General features: G+C 39.8%; 1 long non-coding RNA gene across 3 annotated transcripts in view; it reads right to left on the bottom strand.

Moving 5' to 3' along the window:
- Positions 1 to 25,239, bottom strand: part of LOC119532879 — a 75,473-nt gene extending 50,234 nt beyond the window's left edge. For all 3 annotated transcript variants that reach the window (XR_005216574.1, XR_005216575.1, XR_005216576.1), the window contains exon 1: positions 25,098 to 25,239. This is a non-coding gene — a long non-coding RNA (uncharacterized LOC119532879). The remainder of the gene's footprint in view (positions 1 to 25,097) is intronic.
- Between the last annotated feature and the right edge of the window lie 1,784 nt (positions 25,240 to 27,023).

Here is a 27,023-nt window from a genome sequence, read left to right as displayed (position 1 = left end):
CCTGTTGGGTACTCTTTGGCCCACACCAACATTGCTTAATGGGGCATACTTAGACTGAAAAATATCTTGCAACTGAGGCAGGAACATAACTCCAGCTAGAAATGTGAAAGATTTTGAAATGGGCAAAAAACCCACAATTACTGGGTATCCTGTCTAGAGGTTGTCACCACCTTTCATTGCCTTTGAGCTATTTCACAACTCTGTAAATTGTAGAAAAGTGATAATCTTGTAAATGATTCTTATCCATTGAAATGTAAATGAATTCTGTCTCCTGGAATGCAATTAATTACTGCTCTGTGGATATTGAACAGTATTTTATCTGTTAAGCAAGTTCATTTCAGCATTCCTGATTGCCTACATAGGTGTCAGCTCTTTTGATTCTCCTTTGAACCAGTTGTACATCTTACTGGTTTTCTCATTAATTAATGAGTTAAATAAAATCTTTGACACATATTTTATGTACATATGAATGCCATGATTTAAACTATCTAAAAATTATTAGCCTTTAAAATAAATGTAAGCTGTGTCTCATACAATACAGAGGCGGTAATATTGCTGACTAGATTGTGATGATGCTAAAGTAGGAGGTTGTAAAAAGTTCACCTCTACACGCTGCATAAGATGATGGCAGAGAAGAATATTAGCTGAAATAACTGAAAAACTTAATTTAAAACAATCTGTCAAATCTTGGGTTCTGACATACAGAAAAGGTGGATATAGTAGCCGTGTCTTTGGATCCAGAAACAGGAACTTTGTCCTGATTGGGCTGGTCATCACCTCCCACGCCATAAACACACCCAGCTGAGTATTTACAAGCCCCAAGAAGGCACTCCAACACAAGGCAACTTTAAGGATTTCTTCTCATTTCAGAATTATGTGAAGATTAACTGTTGCCTGCCCAAGAGCACAGCGCTGCCTAAAACCTGTCATGCAACCCAGAGGAGGCTCCTTCTTTGATAAAAATAAGCCAAGACCCCATGTAGAAGTAAGCAATGCCCTGACTGGACAAATGCTCCTTTTTCTCAGTCATCTTATCTTTACTTTTGTTCACCAAAATTGGAAGAATGGGAAAAAGAAGATGCAATCAGCCCACAATTTAGAGAAGTTGTAAGCCTCTGCAGTTAGCTCTGATTTAGTCTCACTTGGTGTGGTGGTTTGGGGCTATGTACCCCAGAAAAATAGGTTCTTCAACTTAATCCTTACGTGGTTGTGAACCCATTGTACATAGAAACTTTTGATGAGACTCCTTCAGCTAAGGTGTGGCCCAGATCAATCAGAATGGGTTTTAATCCTACTACCAGAGTCCTTTATAAACAGAATAAAATTCAGACACACAGAGAAATCAACAGGAAGCAACCAGAAGCTGGAAGTCAACAGAACCCGGAAGAGAAATGAGAAGCCAGGAGAAGCTGCCATGTGACAGAAAAGCCAAGGTCCAAGGATCACTGGCAGCCAGTCTCAGAATGCCGCTATCTTCTGGGAGAAGGCATCGCCTTGATAATGCCTTGATTTTGGACTTCTCCTAGCATCAATATTGTGAGCCAATAAATTCCCATTGGTTAAGCCAACCTATTGCATGGTATTTGATTAAGCAGCCAAGAAAGTAAAACACTTGGGTTTTGGAAAAATCTACTTACAATGGAGAAAATTCAAGGATTCTCACTTTCAGGTTTGATGTTCAAACCCAAGTCACACATTACTCATTATACAGAAGGAAAAAAAAAAGGTTTCTAAACAGTATGATCTTATTTTTTTAATCTAAGTAGGCATTTTAATAAATTTATATATTTTTAAGAGGTTTATCTTAACTATTTCTGAGTGGTGAGATCACATGTAATTTTTCATAGATTTTTACTTTTTGTTAACTGGATTTTCTAAATTTCCTACAATAAACCTGAGTTACATTTATAATATGAGAAAAAATTTAAACAGCGATAGTGAATTTATAACTCAAGACTATTAGATAGGTTCTTTAAGGTAGTAAGAAAGAAGACCTACATGGGTTACCTTGGATGATGGATTTTTTTATTTTGCAAAACAAGAGAAATCACAGGAAGCTGTCTCATCAGCCGAACTGTCATCACTCTGGACTCAGAGTGTCAAAGACTGGAGTGTTCAGCATGTCTCCCTGAATATTAGCTCAGTTAAACAATAAAAGGGGACTGCAGCCCAGGGAAATGGTTAATATTATGACTCATAATTTATCATTGATCCATTATTTTTGAACAAGAAGAAAATTCTTTTCATGTTGTGTTCACCTTAAAGTTGCTCTCTCCTGGCCAATGAAGAAGATATCAAACCTTTTCACATATCACAAAGTTCAGAGAGAGCTGAAGCTCAGAGACAAATAGAGATAGATAATTTTTGTATTCAGTATAAAAATTCTTGGAAGAAAATGACCAATTTGAAACACTGATATCTGAGGAAAATAGAACAGAATAGAATTATCAAAAGATACAGAGTCAAGGTTATGATAGCTCAAAAAGGACAGTGTTCTAGTTTCCTAATGCTGTGAGAATGCAAAACACCAGAGATGAATTGGCTTTTATAAAAGGGGTTTATTTGGTTACACAGTTAGTCTTAAGGCCATAAAGTGTCCAAGGTAACACATCAGCAATCAGGTACCTTCACTGGAGGATGGCCAATGGCGTCCAGAAATCCTCTGTTAGCTAGGAAGGCCCATGGCTGGCTTCTACTCCAAAGTTCTGGTTTCAAAATGGCTTTCTCCCAGGATGTTCCTCTCTAGGCTGCAGTTCCTCAAAAATGTCATTCATAGTTGCTCTTGGAGTATTTTTCCTCTCTTAGCTTCTCTGGAGCAAAAGTCTGCTTTCAACAGCCATCCTCAAACTGTCTCTCATCTGCAGCTCCTGTGCATTCTTCAAAGAATCCCACTTGGCTGTGTCAAGCTTGCTCCTTCTGTCTGAGCTTATATACTGCTCCAGTAATCAAGACCCACCCTGAATGGGTGGGGCCACGCCTCCATGGAAATTATCTCATCAGAGTTATCACCTACAGTTGTGTGGGTCACATCTCCATGGAAATACTCAAAGGATTCCCATCTAATCAGCACTAAAACGTCTGCCCCACAAAATTGCATCAAAGTACATGGCTTTTTCTGGGGGACATAATACCTTCAAACTGGCACAGACAGGGACAGAGATATTTTGCTGTTTCTTAGGAGAAAGAGATTGGATTTTAACATTAGCACCGCACCTTATGTTTGACATTGAATGGTCCATAAACAGGTCCCCAGCAGGGTGAAAGTTACATAAAAGCTAAAACTTCAGAGATGTCTGATAGGCCTGTGCTAAAACTTCAAGCAGTTGTTCACCTGAGGGACTAAGGAGACTCGTGGCAAAGAAAATGATTGGACATTTTGAAAATGTCAACTGAGCCTTAGAGCTAAAATACCCAAGTCAGAGGAAAGTGAAGTTTTAAAACCCTCCACTCATCTGGTCTTGGAATGGGGCAAACTTCCTTCCAAGCAGGAACAGGAGCCTTCTCATGCTGGGAGCCCCATCTGGACCAGTTCTGGACCAGTTCCATAAGCTGCAGGCAGAAAGGGCTGTATAACAAAGATAATAATAAAGAAACCAATGAACAAAAAATCTAAATGTACAAGACAGCACCACCTTGAAGCCTTAAAGTATACCTTGGAGAGCTATTTCTTCCCTTTCATTTCAGAGAGAGGCATTTGATATGGAAGGGAGAGTAGACAACAGTGACATATTGGAAGAAAGTATGCAAGAATTTGTAATGATCTGGGCAGTAGAGAAAAATGGGGCCACATGAATTCTGCAGTGGATTTCTGTGGCAGTAAGGGCATTCTTTCTCTGACCAATACATGAGCATAGTGGGCAAGTAGCCATCTTTGGCTGTAGCAGAGAGTACTCACACACATACAGACATACACTTGCACACACACACATACACATTTGTGTGGGTTTGCTCTGAATTCAAAGGAGGATCGGGAGGAGTAAAGATCATGGAGGTATATCTGGGGACAAACCATGGAGTTACTCTTTTATTCCCCTTTCAAAGACATAATTTTGATGTGGTCTGGGGAAACACTTTTTCAACTAATGACTCAAATAATATATTCTCTTGTCAATCATAAATTATGTAATACAATGACCCCTTTTTGTATTGTTAAACACTTTAGCTTGGTGTATGCAATTGAAAATTCCTGTGAGCTTTCTAGTGCTCCCTTTTATATAAGTATGTTGGGAAGATAAAGTGATAACCACCTTTACAAAAGCAACTGAACAACAGATGACTCATGAATTTATAGGTAATTTTATTCTTTGTCCAGTAATTCCATTTTTGGAAACCTAGTCTAAAGGTACAATCCTAAATGCAAAGATCTGTGCACAAAGATGTTTATTAGTATGTAACATAGAAAGTAAAAAAACTGCTATCTATCTAAATGCTAAAAAACTGGAGATTGGATCCAATGGTAGCTTCTAGTCAACCAAGAAGGCAATATAAGATATTTCATGGTGCCATTTTCCCACAGAACCTTTGACTAACTAGCAAAAACTGCCAGAGCCATTTTCTTCAGAACTCCAGAAAACAGTTAAAGGATTGCAGTAACTGGGTATTCTGTTTTGCTAATGCTACCATTTTGCAAACACCAGAAATGGATTGGCTTTTATAAAGGGGGTTTATTTGGTTACAAAGTTGCAGTCATAAAGCCATAAAGTGTCCAAGGTAAGGCAATCAGCAACAGGGCGCCTTCACTGAAGGATGGTCGTTGGCATCCAGAAAACTTCTGTTAGCTTGGAAGGCACATGGCTGGCATCGCTGGCCCCCAGGCTGCATTTCAAAATGGCATTCTCCAAAGTGTTGCTCTTGGGGCATTTTGTCCTCTCTTAGTTGCAGTTCCAAAATGTCACTCTCAGTTGCTCTCCAAAATGTCACTCTTAGCTGCTCTGCATCTGTGCCTGTGTGGCTCTTTTTAAAATACTCCAGTGATCCAATAAAGACCCACCCTGAATGGGTGGGGCAACACCTCCATAGAAATAATCCAATGAAAGTTCTCGCCCACAGTTGATTGAGTCACATCTCCACGGAAACAATGAACCAAAATGTTCCAACCTAATCAACCCTAATAAGTCTGCCTTCACAAGATTGCATCAAAGATAATGTCATTTTGGGGGACATAATACATCCAAACTGGCACACTGAGCAAGTGTGGAACCAAGAAAACTCAGCTATAAGAAGTGATAGGAGAGCTTATGGTATCCTCAAAGACCCCTCCCCCCACCTTCCCTAGCCTGGTGTGGAGTCAGCCTGCACTCCAATTGTGGCTCCCTAGCCCTGTTATGGAGGAAGCAGATTAATACTCATGCACATACTGGGGTGCCTATATATTGGTGCCAATCTATCATGTGGCAACTTGAAAGATTGAACCAGGAAACCCATCCAGGCTCATATGCCCAGAATTTGCCCTGTAAGCAGAAGCAGCTTGCAAACAGCTAAAACAATGTAAGAAACAAGTAAGTCAAAGTGGACAGAGTCAAAGGATTATCTGCTTCAAGTCATACAATAGAGCACCCGGGAGGGGAAGAAAGTCTAATTCATAAGGAGGGGGCATTGGAATTCCTGGAAAGGGGGAATTCCTAAGACCACAAGCAAGCACAAGCCCAGAACAAGATGTAGGCTCAGAAAAGATAAGAGAGGGCCCTGCACTTCGCATTTAAGAGTTTAGCAGGGTAAACTCTTAAAGAGAGAGCCAGACAATGCAAAGCTAATTTGCAAAGATTGTGAAAAGAGTTTTTCCCCCCTTGGTTGATTTTGTTTTGTTAACTTGGCATGAAAAGAAATTCCTTTCTTATCACTAGCTGGATACAAACTTCAGAAACCAAGAGCTAACACTTTAAATATTAAAATGTACAGTGTACAACAAAAGACTATAAGAAAACAAAGAAATAGGAAACAGTGGTTCAACCAAAGGACCAAGATAAAAATTCAGAAACCATCAGTTAGAAGAAAAGACTTTGGACATCCTGGGTAAAGACTTTAAAAAAGGAGATAAAGGAAAGCACAGAGAAAGAATCAAAGCATATCAGGAAAACAATGAATGAATGATATGAGAATCTCAGTAAAGAGATAGAAAATTTAAAATGGAACCAAACAGAAATACTGGAGTTGAAGAACGCAATAACCTAAATGAAAAATTTCCTAGAGTTTTGACAGCAGATTGGAGCTAGCAGAAGAAAGAATCAGTGAACTCAAAGACAAAACAATTGAAATGATTCAAGCTGAGGAGCAAAAAAAAAAAAAAAAAAAAGAATCAATAGAGTGAACAGAGCCTAAGTGACCTGTGGGACACCATCAAACATGCCAATATACACATTATGGGAGACCCAGTAAGAGAAGAAAGAGAGAAAGGAGCAGAAGGAATAGTCAAAGAAATAATGGCACTTAACTTCTGAATTTAAAGAAAGACATTAATATGCACATTCAAAAACAGTATAAACTCAAAAAACAAAACAAAACAAAAAAACACACCCAGACACATAGTAGCCGAACTGTTGAATGCCAAGGACAAAGAGTTCTGAAAGCTGCAAGAGAAAAGCAATGTATCATGTACAAGGGAGTTCCAATAAGATTAAGTTCTGATTTCTCATCAGAAAGCATGGAGACAAGAACACAGTGGGAGGAAATATTTAAAATCCAGAAAGAAAACAATTATCAACCAATAATTTTTTATCTGGTGAGACTGTCTTTCAAAAAAGGGAGCGATTAAGACATTCCCATATAAATAAAAGCTGAGGGAGTTCATCACCACTAGATCTGCCCTACAAATAATGCTAAAGGGAGTTCTTCAGATTGAAAGAGAGGAACACTAGACAGGGGGTCAAAGCATCATAAAGAAATAAAGACCTCCAATAAAGATAACATATGGATAATTATAAATACCTTACTATTGTATTACATTTTTTTGGTATGTAATTTGACTTTCTCCTTACAGTTTCTAAAATGAAAATGATAAATCTATGGTTTTGGACATACAATGTATAAAGATATAATTTGTAAAATGTGCAACAAAAAGTAGGGGGATGGAGGGCTTTAGGAACAGTGTATGTGCATGCTATTGAAGTTAACTTGGTATCAATTAAAATGTGATTGTGATAAATTTAGGATGTGAAATTTAAGCCCTGTGCTAAACACAAATAAAGTATCTGAAAAATATACACAGAAGAAAATTATAAGAGACTCAAAATCATACAATACAAAAAACAAAATAAATATGAAAGTGGGCACTAATGGAAGAACAGAAGAATACAAAGGTTTAAGAAGTACCATGACCATCTCCAGTCAAAAGGCAGAGATTGGTTGATTGGATAAAAAAGTGTGACCTAAGTATATATGGTTTACAGTAGACTCACCTTAAATTCAAAGTCATAAGTAGGTTGAAAGTTAAAGGATGGAAAAAATATGCCATTGCAAATAGTAACCAAAAGAGAGCTGGAGTAGCTTTACTAATAGCTGATAAAATAAACATTAAGTCACGCACTGTTACAAGGGACAAAGAAGGCCACTATATACTAACAAAGGGGTCAATTAAAGCTTAGCAATTATAAATAGATATGCACCTAACAGCAGAGTCCCAAAATACATGAAGCAAATAATGACAGATTTAAAGGGAGAAATAGATGATTCTACATTGATAGTAGGAAATTTCAATACACCACTCTTAAAAATGGATAGAACATCTAGACAGAAGATCAATAAGGAAACAGAACATTTGAACAATTCTATAAACCAAACAAACCAAACAGACATATACAGAACACTTCACCCAACAACAGCAGAATACACATTATTCTCTGGTGCACATGGGTCATTTACAGCACAGACCATATGTTAGGTCACAAAACAAATTTTCAAATATTTAAATAATACTGTGTATCTTCTCCAACTACAATGGAATGAAGCCATAAATTGATAACACATGGAGAAATGGAAAATTCACAAATATGTGGAAATTAAATCACATACTCTTAAACAACCAGTGAGACAAAGAGGAAATCACAAGGGAAATTAGGAAACCCCCTGAGGCAAATGGAAATGAAAACACAACATATCAAAATTTGGGATGCAGCAAAGGCAGTGCTGAAAAGGAAATTTATAACTCTAAATGCTTACATTAAAAAAGAAGGATCTTAGATCAGAGATGTAACCTCACATGTCGAGGATCTAGAGAAATAAGAGGAAACTAAACCCAAAGCATGCAGAAGGAAGGAAATAACAAAGTTTAGAGAGGAGATAAATGAAATAGAGACTAAGAAAACAATAGAGATGGTAACAAAGGTAATAAAAATTTGTTCTTTGAAAAGATCAATAAAACTGAGTAACCTTCAATTTCTACTGGGGCTCCAAAGGGCCTGTCTCATCCAATCCAAATTCACTCAGTCTGCCTCCCAGAGGAGGCAATGAAAAAAATAGAAGAGATGCAAGTAACTAACATCAGAAATGAAAGCAGGGATATTACTACTGATTGCCCAGAAATAAAAAGGATTATAAGAGTATACTATAAACAACTGTACACTAACAAATTAGGTAGCCTATATGAAATGACAAATTTCTAAAAATTCACACACTACCTATACTGACTCAAGCAGAAATAGAAGATCTCGACAGACCAATAACAAGAAATTGAATTAGTGATCAAAAACCTCCAGGCAAAGAAAAGCCCAGGACCAGATGGCTTCACTGGTGAATTTTACCAAACATTCCAAGAATTAACACCAATCCTGCACAAACTCTTCCAAAAAATTGAACAGGAGGGAACACTTCCTAAAACTCATTCTATGAGGCCAACCTCCCCTTAATACCAAAGCCCAATAAAGATACCACAAGGAAAGAAAATTATTGAACAATAACCCTTATAAATAAAGATGCAAAAATCCTCAACAAAATACTAGCAAACCCAACGCAACAGCATGTTAAAATAATTGATCAATTGAGATTTATCCCAGACTAGAATAGACATTACTCCAAAAAAGATACAAATGGCCAATAAACAGATGAAGAGATGCTCAACATCATCGGCCCTTGTTGAAATACAGGCCCAAACCACAATGAGATACCATTTCATGCTCCCAAGAATGGCTACTACTTAAGAATGGTAAATAACAAGTTTAGGAGAAGATGTGGAGAAAAAGAAACACTCATTCATTAATGGTGGGAATGGAAAATAGTGTAGCCACTGTGGAAAAAAGTTTGGCAGTGCCTCAGAAAGTTAAACATAGAATTACCATATGACCAGCAATCCCACTTTAGGTATATACCCAAAAGAATTGAAAGCAAGGAATTGAACAGATATTTGCACTCGGATGTTCATAGAAGCATTATTCACAATTGTCAGAAGATGGAGGCAACCCAAGTGTTTAACAATGATAAATGAATTAAAAAAACGTGGTATATACATACAATGGAATATTATTCAACCATATAGATGAATGAATGTAACAACACGGATGAACATTGAAGACATCATGTTGAGTAAAATAAGCCAGATACAAAAGGACAAATATTGTATGATGTCACTGATATGAATTAATTAGAATAAGCAAATTCATAGAATAGAAAACTAGAATGCAAGGGCTGAGATGGTGGTTGGGAATAGGGAATTGATTATTTCATCAATTGTAACAAAGTTACCACTAATGAAAATGGTTAATAATAGGGAAAACTGCATGTGAAGGGTTATATGGGGTCTGTATTTTCTGCATGATATATCTCTAAACCTTCAACTTCTCTAATAAAAAATTAAAAATTTGGAGACTTGTTAAGTAAATTATGAAAGGCCACACTATGAATATAATGGAAATATTAATATGATGGTTATAAAGATTTTTTTAACATCATTGGGAAATGTCTATGAAACTATTTTAATAAGAGAAGAGGAAGCTAGTAAATTTTAATGTGCAATAATAAACTCTCAGCTATATAAAATAATGTGAATTATGTATAGAAATAGAGAATAAACATTAAAAATTATTATCTTTGAGTGATAAGATTATGGTTGACTTATATCTTATTTCCTATAATTTTTTGTTTTATTTTCCAATTCTCCACTATAAGAAAGTAACTAACTTATAATCTAAAAAAGAAATGCATACATGTACACATGCACACATTTGGTCGCAACCTCAGAAGCAGCTCTGCCCTTACACAATACACAATAGCTGTTGTGTGTGTTATAAAGTCAGTATTCTTATGGCTTTCACTTTCCTGGCTTGAACAATAGCTCTGGATATATTTGTTCTATTTCTTTAACATCCCCGTAAAAAGCAATACAAATACCACATACTTATAGAACACACATAAACAGAAACATCCACCACACACACATACACATACACACAACTAAAATCTTTGCACACAGGGACCTGAAATCAAATAGGATGATATATATAAAATTCAGTGTTTGCGTGATGGTCAGTAACTGTCTTCTTCCTCTCTCCCTATCTTGCTTCCGTTTTTACTTTCTCCCTTGCTACCATCCTTCCCTTCAAAGGTATCTGTGGTGTGTGGTGTGGGGAAAAAATGAGTAACACAGAGGTGGGGGCAGGGAGGAGATGGTGAGGCCAGCACATTTCCTCAGCGGGAGCAGAGGGTAGCCCAGGTCAGCAAGCAACAAGCCAAAAAGCTGCTGCGTTGGGGCCCAGGGTACATTGGAGAAAGGCCCGGGAGGCAGACTGAGCGAGTTTGGATTGGATGAGACAGGCCATTTGGAGCCCCAGTAGGTTCTCCAGCAGGAGAAGCAATGTTGCAGAGAAGGCTGTAAGGAAGAGTAAGGAAGACCCCGGGCCAAGGCCTCGGGCACAGGCCACCTGCAAGCCCGGGAGCAGCACCGAGTTGTTCCTTTTCTGTGCTTGATGAGACTATTTCCTCTTTCCTTTCCCTATATCCTTGTTTCATGTAAAACAGAGGTCACAGATGCAAATGCCTCCGGATCAGGCAGTTACAAAAACGAGGTAGGCAGAGTGTGGTGGAATAGAGTGACGGGGGCTGTGGCACACTGCGGAATGTCTGCTCTCCGAAGTGGTCAGGTACACTTTCATGCCAGCACTTCTGCTCAGCAGGTATCAGGCCAAGGGTTGCAGGTCTTCCAGTTTTTCAAGGGAAAAATTGAGGAGCATGGAAATCTCCTTGTGTGTATGTGTTTGTGTGTGTGTGTATGTGTGTGGGAGGAAGGTGGGGGGTGGGGAGAGAGAGAGAGGTCTCAATTTTTAAAATGTTGGCTCAATTAAAAAAAATACTCTGTAGGCAAATAAAACAATACAACATGTCTGCTGGCTGGATTTGACCTATGGGTCACTTGTTTGGGAACATCCGAAACAAAGCTGTGTAAGACTGCCTCCCCTTCCCTTCCAGCTGTTAAGAAATACTGTGTCCCTGTAGACAACTATTTACTCCATTCTATTATGCACACATTTTATTACACTAGGTGCTGTAAGGGCTGCATGAGAAATACTAAGTTGTTCTCTATCTTTTAAGAGCTTAAAATATGGTTGAGGCAGTAAGATATTTATTCAGGAGAGAGTTGGGAGATAGTGGTATGTGGAATTCTGAGTTCAAGGGTTAAATGAATGAAATTAGATATACCAAAGTCACCTTAAAAAGAAAAAATGGCATTCAGATTATAGCAAAACTTGACCATAGTAAAACCAATGGTGTGAAAGTATTTAGGTTATTGTTCACCTTTGTATTCCCAGCACTTGGCATATGGTGGATGGTCAAAAAATATTTTTTGAATAAAAGAATACAACTAAAGAGTCATAGAAGAGAAAACTTAAGTCCTGTGAGCTTAGAAAAATGGCAAATATTTTCATGGCCCGAATGACCAATGACAACATCCAGTAGAGAGACTAAATCTGGGGGGCCAGAGCAGTTCATCACCCTAGAGGTCCCCGTTCCTACTGAGGAGCAGGGGTGTGTAACCAGTTGTCACAGGTAGCCAGATTATATAGTTCATAAGGTTATCTGTCTTCTTTGCTCAAATATCTAGTCAAGCTTCTAATGACTATTTAAGCATCCTGACATATTGATATAAGAAAAAAGGAGCTTTGGAAAGGAGACCCTTGCGTTATGCTCATGTCACCGACCTGGCTCCCTTTACAATGAGTATTCTGATGTTCACATTAGACAGATGTTAGCAGCCCTTGGCTCTCTGGGTAGGTGCCTGTCCTGGTTTGCTAATGCTGCCATTATGCAAAATACCAGAAATGGATTGGCTTTTTTTTTTTTAATTTTATTTTGAAATAAATTCAAAGTTATAGGAGCAGTTGCAAAAACAATACAAACCCCATACACAGAACTCCAGCATACCCTGACCCCCCTCCCCCGATACCCCAATTCACCAACTTTAACATCCTGTTACAGCACCATTTCTTTCTTTCCCTCCCTCCCTCTCTATCTATCATCCATCATCTATTGCTCTGTCTTCTGAACATATGAGAACAAGCTGCACACATCTTTGAACAAACACTATAATTCACATACACAATTCCCATGAACAAGAACATTCTTTTATGCAATCCCATTAAGTGCAGCTAAGAAGTTGAAGAAATTCAACATTGACACAAAGCTTACATTCTATATTTCCTTTTCCTTATGTCTCAACTGTGTCCCTTTGAGCCTCCCGTCCTCCATCCTCAGATTCCATCCAGGATCATCCTTGGCATTCAATTGTCATCTATTTAGACTGCCTTTTTTTTTTTTTTTTTCCCAATTGTGGAAACATAAATGCAGCCTAAATCTTCCCATTCCACCCCTTCCCTAGCATTTCATTACTGGGATTAATCACATTTAGAATGTTGTAATGCAATCACCTTCCCACCTTCCATTACTAGAAATTTCCCTTCACCTCAAACAGCAACCCTACAGTCATTTCTTAACTCCCCATTGCCCCTTCCCCCACTTCTCATAACCCATACTCTACATTTCATCTCTATGGTCATATTCTCTGATAATTTTTTTGTGTTTACTGTGGGGCTTAAATTTAACCTCTTAAATCCATAACAATCTTGTTTTTCTTTGATACCAACTAAACTTCAATAGGACATGTAAACTATGTACCTATACTCCTTCATTCCCCCACCTTTATATAGTTCTTGTCAAAAATTACATATTTTACATTGAGTCCAAAACCACTAATTTGTCGTTAGAGTTTGTGTATTTTATATCATGTAGGAAGTAAATAGTGGAGTTACAAATCAAAAATTATTGACTTCTGTTTGTATTCCATTGTGTTCACAGAATGTGCTTTGAATATATTCAATTGGTTTCTTTTTTGTTGTTTTTTTGTTGTTTTTTTTTTAATTTATTGAGGCTTGTTTTATGTCCCAGCATATGGTCTATTCTGGAGAAAGATCCGTGATCACTAGAGAAAAATGTGTGTCCTGGTGATTTGGGATATAAGGATCTATATATGTCTGTTAAAATTCTCTATATCTCTCTCTCCTTTCTTTGTTTCTCTGTTGGTAGGGCTCTCTTTAGTATCTGAAGTAGGGCAGGTCTTGTATTAGCAAAATCTCTCAGAATTTGTTTGTGAAAAACTTAAGCTCTCCCTCAAATTTGAAGGAGAGCTTTGCTGGATAAAGTATTCTTGGTTGGAAATTTTTCTCTCTCAGAATTTTAAATATGTCATGCCACTGCCTTCTTGCCTCCATTGTGGCCACTGAGTAGTCACTACTTAGTCTTATGTTGTTTCCTTTGTATGTGGTGAATTGCTTTTCTCTTGCTGCTTTCAGAACTTGCTCCTTCTCTTCAGTATTTGACGGTCTGATCAGCATATGTCTTGGAGTGGGTTTATTTGGATTTATTCTATTTGGAGTTCGCTGGGCATTTATGCTTTGTGTGTTTATATTGTGTAGAAGGTTGGAGAAGTTTTCCCCAACAATTTCTTTGAATACTCTTTCTAGACCTTTACCCTTCTCTTCCCCTTCTGGGACACCAATGAGTCTTAAATTCAGACATTTTATTTTATCTATCATATCCCTGAGATACATTTTGATTTTTTCAATTTTTTTCTCCATTCTTTCTTTTGTTCTTTCATTTTCTGTTCTGTGGTCCTCTAGGACTCTGAGTTGTTGTTCACCTTCCTCTAATCTTGTATTATGAGTATCCAGAGTCTTTTTAATTTGGCCAACAGTTTCTTTTATTTCCATAAGATCTTCTATTTTTTTATTTACTCTTGCAGTTTCTTCTTTATGCTCTTCTAGGGTCTTCTTGATGTCCTTTACATCCTGTGCCATGTTCTTCTTCATGTCCTTTATATCCTGTGCCATGCTCTTGTTCTTTGATTGTAGTCTTTGATTAATTGTGCCAAGTACTATGTCTCTTCTGACATTTTGATTTGGGTGTTTGGGATTGGGTTCTCCATGTCATCTGGTTTTATCATATGCTTTAAGATTTTCTGTTGTTTTTGGCCTCTTGGCATTTGCTTTGCTTGATAAGGTTCTTTCAAGTTGTAAAAAAATACAACTTGTGGGGCATATGTCTGAGTAGTTAGGGAGGCAGGGCAGCTTTAATAATCAAACCTTCCAAGTGTTGCTGGAGATTCAAAGCTGTTGCAAGAGTCTAAGCCTTCATTTCAGTTTTGCCCCAGATTTTCTCTGCCGCTGACCCATAAGTCGCCGGCATTGACGTAGCGTCCCTGGGTTTTCCAAGTGGGCCCGCCATCTCAGCTGTGATCTTCCAGGACCTCTGCTGAGGGAAGGCTGTGCTACATCACAAGTGCGTGCCATCCCTCAAGGGAAGCCCTGGGCTGCCAGGCTGTGCAGGAACGCTCCCAGCCTGATTCAAAGATGGCTGAATGGAGCGTCTCAAACCCGCCCCCCCTTTCGCACAGCTTCACCTTCCCAGCTCTGTGGCTCTGGGCTGTGGGTACGGCCCCAGGCAGGAGTGTCTCCAGCCCACTGGGGAGCCAGCTGCGAGCAGCGCAGTTTCTTTCTCTTTTTGGCTCTCCCCTCTGCCCCCCTGGCCTTGAGGGAATCAGCAGTGGTCTATTCTCCATACCAGACACTGAGAGGTTGGCACAGCCCACTCCTGCCATGCTTCCCTGCACAGTTCTCACCATTGTAACTGCAGCTGCTCCTGGGTATTTTTTTTTTTTTAAAGAACTAGTCTGTCTCCAAACACCAACCCCCGGTTTTCCCAAACCACAGCGTGGCCACGGGGCTTTCAGCCAGCTTACTCACTCGTTTCAGAATGCAGACTCCCAGTTTCACCAAGTGCACGGTCCCTGTGGTTTTAGCAGACCTTGTCCAGCTGGTGCATCGCTGAAACTGGTGTTCAGGGTCACTTTCTGGTTTTTATCTAGTATTTTTCATGGAGGTGTTTTTTTGCCCTGTCTCACCTAGCCGCCATCTTAGGTTCTCTCCTGGATTGGCTTTTAAAAAGGAGATTTATTTGGTTACAAAGTTAGAGTCTCATGGCCATGCAAATCTCCAAATTAAGGCATCAACACAAGTATACCTTCACTGAAGGAAGGTCAACGGCGTCTGGAAAAACCTCTGTTAGCTAGGAAGGCACATGGCTGGCATCTGCTGATCCTAGTTTATGTTCCAGGTCTCCTCTCAGATCCTGTGCATTCTTCAAAGTGTTGCTCTTGGGGCATCTTGCCCTCTCTTAACTTCTCCAGAGCAAACTCTGGGCTAGCATAAGTCTGCTTTCAGCAGCTGTCTCCAAAATGTTTCTCTCAGTTGCTCTCCAAAATGTCACTCACAGCTTCTCTGAGCTCCTTCTGTCTGTGAACTCTTTTTATAGGACTCCAGTGACTTAATTAAGACCCACCCTGAAAGGGTGGGGTAACACCTCCATGAAAATTTTCCAATCAAAGTTCTTGCCCACAGTTGATTGAGTCACATCTCCATAAAAACAATCAATCAATAGGTTCCAACCTAACCAATGCTAAATACATTTGCCCCCACAAGATTGCATCAAAGAACATGGCGTTTGGGGGAACATAAGTCATCCAAACTGGCACAATGCCACTCTGGTACTTTGTCTTGGTAACTGTAGCCAACCTTCCCTGAAGATGCCCCTAACTCATCATCCGTTTCCTTCTACAGCTGGCATCATGGAATAAGGGCCTAAATGAGCAACGCAGACAGAACACACCATTATAGATCAAAGAAGGAAGCAATCATTACATTTTGAGTAGTCAAAGGAGAGTGCAGAAAGGAAGAGTTTCCAGGGAAGTGTCTTAAGAAATGAATCTAATTTGGAAATGTGGAAAGGATGGGGGAAAGATAACATGGGAGGCAGTGATAAAACTGACTTGCCTGATCAGAATGTTTGTCTGGGAGGAGTGGTGAGAGAGGAAGTTGGTTTGGTCAACCTGAATGCCAGGTTGAAGAGTTTGAACTTTATCCAACAGACATAGGGAGAGAAATTAAGGCTCTGGGCAAATGAGTGATGAAACTGGTGTCTTACTTACATCACTAAATATGAGAATGAAGGGCTGCGCTGCATTCTCATGACTGCTCAGAATCAATGAATCAAAAGACTTAAAAGACTTAGTGGGAGTCAAACAGGGCCCTCCCCAAGGATGGGAACTGGTTGCAACTGCTTAGTCTCCAGGAGACAGGAGGAAAATCCAAGAACACAATAGACCCTGGAACAAGCTCAGCTATGAAAATGGCAACCTGAAAAATACAGCAGTGATATCAGACCCCATCTTTACTAACAGTCTGTCTCTGCTGTTGCCTGGCTGATGAAGTAAAAGCTCATTAAGGTTTTGTTGTCATCATGGATAACATTTCTAGCACAACCATTTACAAGCCCTTGGAAGCACCCTTACTTAGCCTTTGATAATGCTGGAAAATCAAAGTTGCTGCCATGCGACTCCTAAAAAAAATTAAAGGTAAAAGAAAACTTCCCTGAGTGTTGTTTTGTACACTGAATTGTGGGACAAGACTCATAGCACTGCTTTGATAACTGGGAAAATTGTACAGGTCACAAATATCTGAAACTGTGGTTTTCAAGCTGTGTTAGGCCCAGAACCCATCCTTTAAATGTAAACTCATCTAGAATTCCAATACATAAAATGGATAGAAGTGGTGAGACTCTGGCTAAAATGCATGAAAGCCCTTTTTGATGGACTTTTGCCTACTACACATTCCACAGGTAACACACCACAGTATGATTCTGAGTCACCTCCCAGGCTCCCTAGAACAAAGCAAAGAAGCAACTGGGCTAGAGTGTAAACCTGCAAAATGAAAACTTGGTTTAACTGTGGCCCATGGCAATACTAGTAACTGTAATAATACCTTTAAGTTATGTTTATTTTGTGCTTAGTATGTGCCAAACATTGTTCTAAGTGCTTTACATGTATTAATTTCACTGTATCCCCACAAAAATCCTATAAGTTTAAGAACAATTATTAGCCCCATTTTAAAGATGAGGAAACAGAGGCTTAAGGAAATGAAGCATCTTGCCCAAACTGGTGAGCAGTAAATTCAGGATTTCATTCAAGGAAGTCCAATTTCAGAGTCTTGAGAGTCGCATTGGTTCTGCCTCGTTACCTTGCACAAATTATTAAATTTATAGGAATTTTGTGCACGTCTCCAGTTTTAGTTTTCTTTCATTTCACTAAAAATCAATTGCGGGTGCAGGAGGCAATCAGGGTTCACAAGGGCTTGAACCTAGAGCCAGGTTTATTCTGCCCTTCTTTGCAACACTGGAAAACAAATGGCTCCCCTAATAGCATCAGGGAAATCTGACATCCTTGGTCTATGATTCACAGGAGGAGGGACTGTAGCATTGAAACCATGGCTATAAATATCAGAGTTAATGAAGGAGGACTCCTGGAGACCTAAATGAATCCATTTTATGGGTTTGTCATACATCAGGTTAATATGATTCTGACAAATAATTATATTGAAAACTGGACAGGGACCGAGAGTTTTGTTATGCCTTTTGAATGTTACAGCAGAGCCTTCTGGCCAATTAAAGGGCAATGACGCCAAAACCGAGGCATAGAGCAAAGCTATTAATAATTTGTGGCATTTAGACAAAAGAGCCCACGGCTCCGCACCTGCCCTGGCATGGGCAATATGACTGTCATTGTCTGCTGCCTTAATGATCAGAACGGCTCCTTCACATCGATCGTTGTACAGAGTTAGATCTGGTATGGATACAGGAGGAAGGGGAAAGGCATAACAGAATACTAACGTGACTTTTCTTTTTCTTTTTTTCTTTTAACATTGCCCCTCAAATAGAGGGGCAAAAGTATTAAGGGAGCCCCGAAAACAGATTTTCAGACAGAATATGCCAAACTGTGAACGCAGCTTATTGTTTGGCTAGAAGGACGGCTTATCTTCTCTTGGGTTAATTAGGGTGGCCTCTGAGGGGAAAGGCATTCTTAGTGGGGGGAAAAAAAAAGACACTATGTGGCTGTGACATTTGCTATCATCTAATTGGGTCAACTGAAGCCCTGGAGCTGTTGCAGTCTGGAGGGCTGGGCTCCCAGAAAGAGCAATCCCAGGGATGCGTTTTCCTGGCCACTGGGGGCTTCTTTCCAACACCATGGGCTAGTCACTGCACTAGTGCATCGTCCAAAAGGGGTGCAGAGGAGCTGGAATTCAGCCCTTACTCTGCTCACTCAGCCTCACCACTTGGAGGAAAGGGGGCATTTTTTAGTTTGCTCAAAGTTGCTGCATGGGTCAGCAGTGGCCTTTGGCTCATCCAGCAAGGTCAAGGACCCACTGTTCCAGCTATAGAGCAATTTAAATGGCCAGCTTTAATTTGTCTTTTCCATGCTCTCAAGCAACTACCATCTGCCCTCCATATTCTCCTACCTTACCATGCTCTGCCTCCTCTCAAATGGCATAAAGAGAGTGAGAAAGGAGACAGAGTTACTGCTTCTCTAAAAACATAATTTGACTTGGCCTTGGCTCTGTTGCTCTATTTATTGTCACTGATAAGGTCATTTCCTCACTATTCTCCCCTCCTCTCCCCTATTCTCCTTTCCCTTTCCCTCTGTTTCCCTCCCCTTGCAATAGTTTCCAAGCCAGGAATTACTAGTTAGATGTTTCTTTGAATTTATATACAAGTTTCTTTCTTGTGACAATAGGTCAACAAGGACCTTGTGCAAACTTCAAGTGCATGGACCTTTAATTGCACTGCACTAAATTGCTTTAGTACAAAAGCAACTTGGACACTATCTTCTCTTAATAAACAAGTAGGTAAATAAATGAGTAAATCAATAGATCAGTCAAAACGTTAAAATACAGACTTCAACCAAGTGATTTTGTTTTCCTTATACTATCTTCTAAATCAGTTTTGTGTTAAACTGTTTAGCTAAATTCTCATTAAGATAAGCGTGGTGACTTTCATGAGAAAGCATGCCAGAGCATTGCCACAAGACAAAGTCTCAGTTCTGGAAGACAGCTGCTCCTTCCTCCCATCCAAAAAATTGCCAGTAGTGCTGGAGCCGCTCCAGGTCACCGAGCACTGGCTCAGGTACCCCTTGCCAGGCTGCCCCCCACCCCTATCCCCATGTGCCTTAACCTCCCTTCCTGCACCATCCAGTCTGAGTGGGACTTGGCTCGAGGGAAGCATCCTGTAAAACAGAGAAAGGCCTAACTCTAAGAAGCGCAGACCTGGAACCCAGTATTTGGAGCAAATGTTACCCTCCTTGTTTTCTTTCCCAACCTCAAGAAAGGACAGTGCCATATATTTTTCTAAAGAGCAGATTCACAGCATAACATAAAATCATCTTTCTTTTTCAGTTTAGCCTCCCGCTGGGTTCCCCAGCCAACTTTCTGCAGCTCATAAAATAAACACAATTCCCATTCATCCCCCCAGCTCCAAATCCATCACGACTTGGCTCTAGACAAATGGGCAGGTGGTGCTGCACAACAGGGCTTGGATAAGCTCTTTTTTCCTTCCTGGACGGAAGAAGTAGGATTAACACAAAATCTTTTGTAAGTGAATGACAGAGCAGACAACTGGGTGGCTAGTAGGAGATTCATCCTGGGGGAAAGTATGGAGGTGATTGTTAGAACAGTCTTGCTGTCTCAGTAAAGGCAAGTCTGGAATCTGCTCTACTGAACACTGTCTCAAGCATAGTCCAACATAATGTGAGTGCAGACAAAGTGGGTCCCCAATCACACATATGGGGCCCTACAACAAAGTATGACTTACTTTTAGCTTTGTTTCCTTTAAATATTGAAGATTTGGGGGTCTTTAGTAAAGTAGCCTTAGGAAAGGGGAAAGATATAAACAGAGGTAGATTTTCTGTAGAGTAATAGAGCTTAAGTTTCCTCACTTGCTTGGGACCCTGTGTGTAGTGGGATTTGCTGGGAGTTGTAGAATGTTCTGGGGAGGGAGGGGAAGCCAAATTGAAATTGGAAAGCATTTCTGCAGAAGCACATAGTCTTTCCAAGGCTGCTGCCAGGTCACTGTGTAGCTGAGAGGTAGCCATGAAGTGGCAGTGCCTGAGGAATGGCCTTGTTTCTTTGGCATCTGTGGGCCCCTAGGCAGAGCCTGGAATCAGGAACAGGAATAAAGGGTTGCTGAAGGCTGCTCTGCTATCATGTCAAGTGCTAAGGTTCCTAGGAGGAGTATGAGTTGTGCAAAGTTGCTGTTGCCATTAGGAAAAGTTTTCTTCTCCTCGGTAAGATATAGAAATTTCTGTCTCTGATAATTAATGACATGTGAGAATACGGTGTATTTGATTCAATGATTACCTATTAGATGACCTTGAAGTGTGAGAAGACAATAGTGAAAACACACCGCAAGTAGCCATTGACTTGGAATACCACAGTCCACCCTGGTCTATCCTAAAAATCCCTATTCCCACTATTTCCTGGGAGAAAGAAGAGATGAATCCTAGGCCAGGAAAAACCTTCTAGACTTCTAAGGAGGGGATCTGCATATAAAACTGAGAAGTCAGAAATTATGAAGTTTCTGAGATTTTACCTTACTTGCAGGCTAACAAATTAGCTTGACATGGTTTATATGTGTGTGTATGTATATGTATATGCATAAATAAATAAATACACACACACACATATATATATATACATTACAATATGGACACATATAAAAAAACAAATTGTATATAATATATACAGAAAATATATAATATTGTAAACACACACACAGAAAACACAAGACCTCTGGATCAGAGACAAAGACTGTTTATTTTCATAGCAAAAGAAGCAGGTCAGAGCAATATCTTGTGTTGGTTCCCTGAGCCCTTATCTTCATAGGGCCATGCAATGAGAGCCAGATGGTGCCTATACCTGCAGTGCAGTGAATTATAGGAAAGGTAACTCAAATTAGGAAACTCTGGTCTTACCTAGGACTACTGGTAACCCGACCATCCTCCCTTCCCGAGGGAGAGAAACTTTATCTTTACCCTGGAATTAAAGCAAATCTTTTCGTAGAGAAAGTAGAGGTCTTTATCTTTACTACCCTGGAACATCTCCAGAAAGGGAGCTGTTTTTAAGCTCTATTATCCTGGAATGCCTCCTTACATGAATATTCTTAGCTTGGCTGTAAATGTCTTTGCTTGCAGGACCAAGACTGAACAGAAATATGAGATTTTCATACAGAATTGTCTTCCAACAAAAACATGTAGATAAAAATCCACCTCCCTAAATATAAATCCCTTTAGTTATACCAAAACTTCAGGAACATTTTATATAATCATGCCACCCCATATAGTAGCATTTTAGAGTATAAAAGTAAGGGAAATAAAGGGAAGTGTGGCTAACTCCACATTTACCCTTCTCTTATTGACCATTGTGGACAGCAACATTCTATCAAGGGAGACTGGAGTCCAGGAGTTCCAGGCTGTGGTCATCAGTAACATGAATACGGGTTCAAGAAATGGCAGGAAATAATATACAATATGAAAGAACATTTGCCCAATGGATGGAAGACATGAGACAAACTCCCTCTTTCTCACAATGGGAAGAATGGGACTCTCAAAGCAGAGGAGTCTTACATATGGGGTACAAAGGTATCTTGGTTTGCTCCAAGTTGTAGCTAGCTTGCTGAGTTATTCTCCTTGGCCTAGAGAGAGAGGTTGGACCATTCCCAGTAGGATGAGGCCCAGGCCTGAAAGTCTTGGCTCTTCATGAACATTTTCTGGACAAAAATGTTTCGACTAATCTATGCACTGTTCTTTTACCAAAAACCATCTCTCTAAGCTTTCCTAAAAGGTCTGTAGGAACTCAGCCCCAAGAACAAACCCCTCCATAGCAGTTCATCATCCCCTACTGTTCTAGTTTGCTAATGCTGCTGGAATGCAAAACACCAGAGATGGATTGGCTTTTATAAAAGGGGGTTTATTTGGTTACACAGTTACAGTCTTAAGGCCATAAAGTGTCTATCAGCAATCAGGTACCTTCACTGGAGAATGGCCAATGGTGTCCAGAAAACCTCTGTTAGCTGGGAAGGCATGTGGCTGGCGTCTGCGCTAAAGTTCTGGTTTCAAAATGGCTTTCTGCCAGGATGTTCCTCTCTAGGCTGCAGTTCCTCAAAAATGTCACTCTTAGTTGTGCTTGGGGTATTTGTCCTCTCTTAGCTTCTCCGGAGCAAGAGTCTGCTTTCAACAGCCTTCTTCAAACTGTTTCTCATCTGCAGCTCCTGTGCTTTCTTCAAAGTGTCCCTCTTGGCTGTAGCAGCTTGCTCCTTGTGTCTGATCTTATATAGTGCTCCAGTAATTTAATTCAGACCCACCCTGAAGGGGTGGGCCAACACCTCCATGGAAATTATCCAATCAGAGTCATCACCCACAGTTGGGTGGGGCACAAAGAATTACAATCTAATTAATGCTGATAGGTCTGCCCACACAAGATTACATCAAAAATAATGGCGTTTGGGGGGACATAATACATTCAAACTGGCACACCTGCTATTCTCACTGTGGGCTGAACTTTTCCTGCCTGACCCTGCAAGGTGCTCATAGTTTTGAACTCAATCCTAATTTTCCAGTTTCTACCCAACAGCACAGCCATCTCTTCCATTCCTCCCTCCATCCAGATAGGTGATGGATTATCTAAACTCCTATGCAGGTAGTGACAGAGTGAAAATAACATTATGAAGTGTAAAATTGGGGCTTCTCTTATTTTAAACCATATGAAATTCTTTGTGTAGGTCAAAAACTAGTTAAATATTTGCCATTTCATATGGTTTACCCAGTTGTTCTTCCTGCCTTAAAAGGCAACATGGTGTACACACCAATTGCCAAAGTCAACTAGATTCATTTGATGCCCATGACTTCACCTAGTGCACAAACACATGGATGATTCTCAAGCCTATATCTCCAATTCCAACTTCTCTCCTGACCTGCTGGACATTGCCATGCGGATGTGACAAATGCACCTCAAATCTAACATGTATAAAATGAAATCACCCTTCCCCTTCTCAGACCAACTCATTCAATATTTCTTATGGCAAATGGCTCCACTGTCTACCCCAAATCACCAAGTTCTACTCAGGAAACATTGTTAGCTGCTCACTTCTTAATCCTCCACCTCCACTCAGTAAAAACAAAAGGTAATAATATCTCTTGTTAATCTATATCTTTCCCCACAGTCCTCTTACAAACCTTGATCACTTCTTATTTGCATTCTAGCAACAATCTAATTTTTTCCCTGCTCCCATTTTTTTCACACCTCCAAATCACAGGTAATCCTTCAATCACAATATTTTTGAAACACAAATCTGATAATGTTGTTCCTTTTCCATGTCTCCTTTATTTTTAGGTTAAAATACTCATATCTTGTGGTTCTCAAAGGAGGATGGGATCTAGCAGTATTGTCCCTTTAAAGATAACTTTGGGTTTCTCAGTGATGTGGATGTCACTGACATTTACTGGACAAGGGTGAAGGATGCTAAACATTCAGAAATGGAAGATGTAGTTGTGCCCAATGAAGAACTGTCCCAACCAAAAGTCCAATAGCTCTTGAATTAAAGTATAGTTCTTGGCTCATGGCCACTTCTTCAGCCTGATTTCTAGTTACTCAGGGTTCTTCACCTTGTTCTGGAACCATCATGAACTTTGATTTTCTTATGCCTGTGGTTGTTGCATCTCTTCCTCACCACCCCAGCTTCTTAATTTAGCTAACTCCTTCTTACACATCCTTCTAGACTCAGCTCAGATGTTACAGGTCTGGGATTCCCACCTTGCTCCCCCCTTCCCAGCCTGGCCTGGAGACTGAGATTTCAAAGCATCCTGCACTTCTCTCTCAACTACTGCATTTAAAATGTCTCTTTATTTGTACCTTCTATTTCCAATGTGAGTTCCTGAAGGGCAAGTACAGGGTGAAAAGTTTCTGCATTCCTAGCACAAAACTAATAGCTAGAAGCTTCTCAAAGAATTTTTAAAACTATAGAATACCTTCAATTTTGTCAAGATTTTTTTTTAATTTGAAAATTAATACATCTGCTTGGTACAAAATTCAAGCAATACAAAACGAGAGACCATATAACGTAGTGGATATGGTTGCCTGAGTTTGAATATGGTCTTCACCATTTAACTTCCATGTGCCTAAGTTTCCACATCTGTGAAAAGGAGGTAATAACAGAAGTACAATTGCATATAACAAAGTACAAGTACTTGTGCCACACTGCTACTAGCAGTGTTACCTTAGGCAAGCTATTTGACATTTCTCTGCCTCAGTTTACACAAATGTTAACCAAAGATAATGAAATTTGACCTCTGGGTTTTGGGATGATCAAATGAGATAACACATACCAAGCACTTAAAACACTGCCTGGCATAGGACAAGTACTCAATAAATATTAAATAATATTACTAATAATAACAGGAGTTTTATAAAAAGGGATATATTGAAAAGACACTACCTTCCCTTACCAACAGCAACTATTATTAACATTTTCTTAGGTATTACTCCAGAAATGTTATGTTTTATATATCTATATATATATAGTGAACAATCTCAATAAAATTAAATTTAAAAAAACATGTCATGGTTCTATTGTTCTATGACAACTAAAAATGGGAAAATTTTGCATCAATGTAGAAAATAAATATGAATCACTACAATAGCCAAGAGGTTGCTCCCAGTCCGTCCTCCTACAACTGTTCCACTCACCTTGGGCCTAAGGGTGGATTTCAGTATTGACAGTGGAGATGGCTAAAGCATAGGAAGATGGAAGTGGTGGGAAAATGTCACAGACATTTCCTTAGCATCCCAATTTTGCCTGGAGCTTCTTCTGCCTGAAGCTCTACGAGAGAAACCCTTCAGAAAGGAGACAAAAGAGATTTAAAAAAAAAAAAAAGAAAATCCACTTTCCAGGGATAGACATTTCTGAACAGCTGATTTTCTTTTTTTCCAGTCATCCAGGTCCACAGTTACCATTACCAGTCAGCACTAAGACTGAGATGATAAACCCACTTCACAAAAGTTTCTAGGGTACTGGACTTCTTTTCAAAAACAAGAACACTTCTGGGTGATTTTTCATCATCACCCTGTGTTTTACTAACTGTCATTTGGAAAAGCAAAGGCAGGGGTCAGCAGCAGAAACATCCTCTGGGGATACCATGCAGCACCAGGGATTGAGGTGAGCTACAAAGAAGGAAGAGATCCTGCTTTTATCTGGAGGAGCAGTTCATTATTCTACCGCATTTTTAATGGAATCAACCATTTTTCAATCAAATAGAGGTTTTCTACTTTCATTCATCCTAATACTTCTTTGCTGTACAGTCAGATTGGCTGGGCAGAAAAGCTAGCCTATTCATCCGTGCCTGGAAATGCCAAATGTTCTTTTCTAAATCCTGGAATGCTTTTCATTGAACGTGGCCAATCCTCCACCCAGGTGGTTCTGCCCGGGAGGTGGGGAGATGGTGGGGGTGGGGGCAGGTGCTGCACCTGGGGGCTGGCTCCTCAGGCACCTCTGTTCTGGACCTCATGTTGGGCCCGAGAGGTGGGGCTTCCCCTTTCTGTGGCATGGAGTGGAAGAAAGGGCGTGAGGTTTGGAGAAAGTTTCTAGAAACACTTGTTATTAACTTTTATTATTTATTATTTATTATATAGCTATTATGATTAACATTTATTAATTATCAAATGTCACCACCATTATCCTCAAGACCCTTATAATTCACAGTGCTGTCCACAGGTCAGCTGCATTGGCCTCACCTGGGAACTTGTTAGAAACGCAAAATCTCAGCCAGTCACAGACCTACTGGATCGGAATCTGCATTTTAATAAGATCCCTAGGAGGTTTGTACCTGAACGGGCCAAAAGTGAGTAGGAACCAGCGCATCCATTATACTTTATGCAGAGAAACAACCTTAGTGTTCCCCTAAGTGAACACATCTCTTCCCCTAAAATGCAAATCTAGACATGTAGTCAAATCAAATATGAATTTAGTTAATGGAAAAAACGGGACAGAATACTTCACATTGAGTTTTACCATCAACTATGTTTAACGCCTATTTTCATAACCATTTTTCCCTCCTGTTTCTGAAAAGGAAAAATTATTTTAAAACAGTCCTACTAAGAGGGACTCTTTTTTTCTAGTCATGGTTGAGGTTGTATGGTAACTTTTTAGAAACCTCCCTGCCAAAGCAGCTTTTTTTTTTTTTTTTTTTTTTTGTAAGAAAAGAAGATTCCCCACCAGCCATCCCATGGAAATCTGCTCCTTCCTACCTTGCTTCATGATGGAGCTGGTACTTATCACAACCTGGCTTCAGCCCTTCAGTGAAGGATTCAGGCCCTACCTGTTAAATAGCTATTTCTTTCAGCTTCCCATGCAAGTTACCAGACCACTTGCAACAGCAGTTTCTGAATGTGCCTTCAATGCATACTTGCCACAGAGCAACAGTTCTTCATCAGGACCAACTGAATCAGAGCACGAGACAGCTGCTGCTCCTAAGGCCCCTATTTCCTGGTCTGAGGCCTCTGATTACCACCCATGATACCATGGAGACACTATTTAGAAACAACAGTGCCTCCTATGCTGTGAGCTGTGACCCTAAATATTTGTGCAAAGAGAGCTCACACTCATTTTCAGTAATA

The sequence above is a fragment of the Choloepus didactylus genome, chromosome 1 (assembly GCF_015220235.1).
Source record: "Choloepus didactylus isolate mChoDid1 chromosome 1, mChoDid1.pri, whole genome shotgun sequence".
NCBI classification, from domain to species: Eukaryota; Metazoa; Chordata; class Mammalia; order Pilosa; family Megalonychidae; genus Choloepus; species Choloepus didactylus.
Note: the sequence above shows the minus strand (reverse complement) of the source record. Positions and strands in the feature narration are given on the sequence as shown.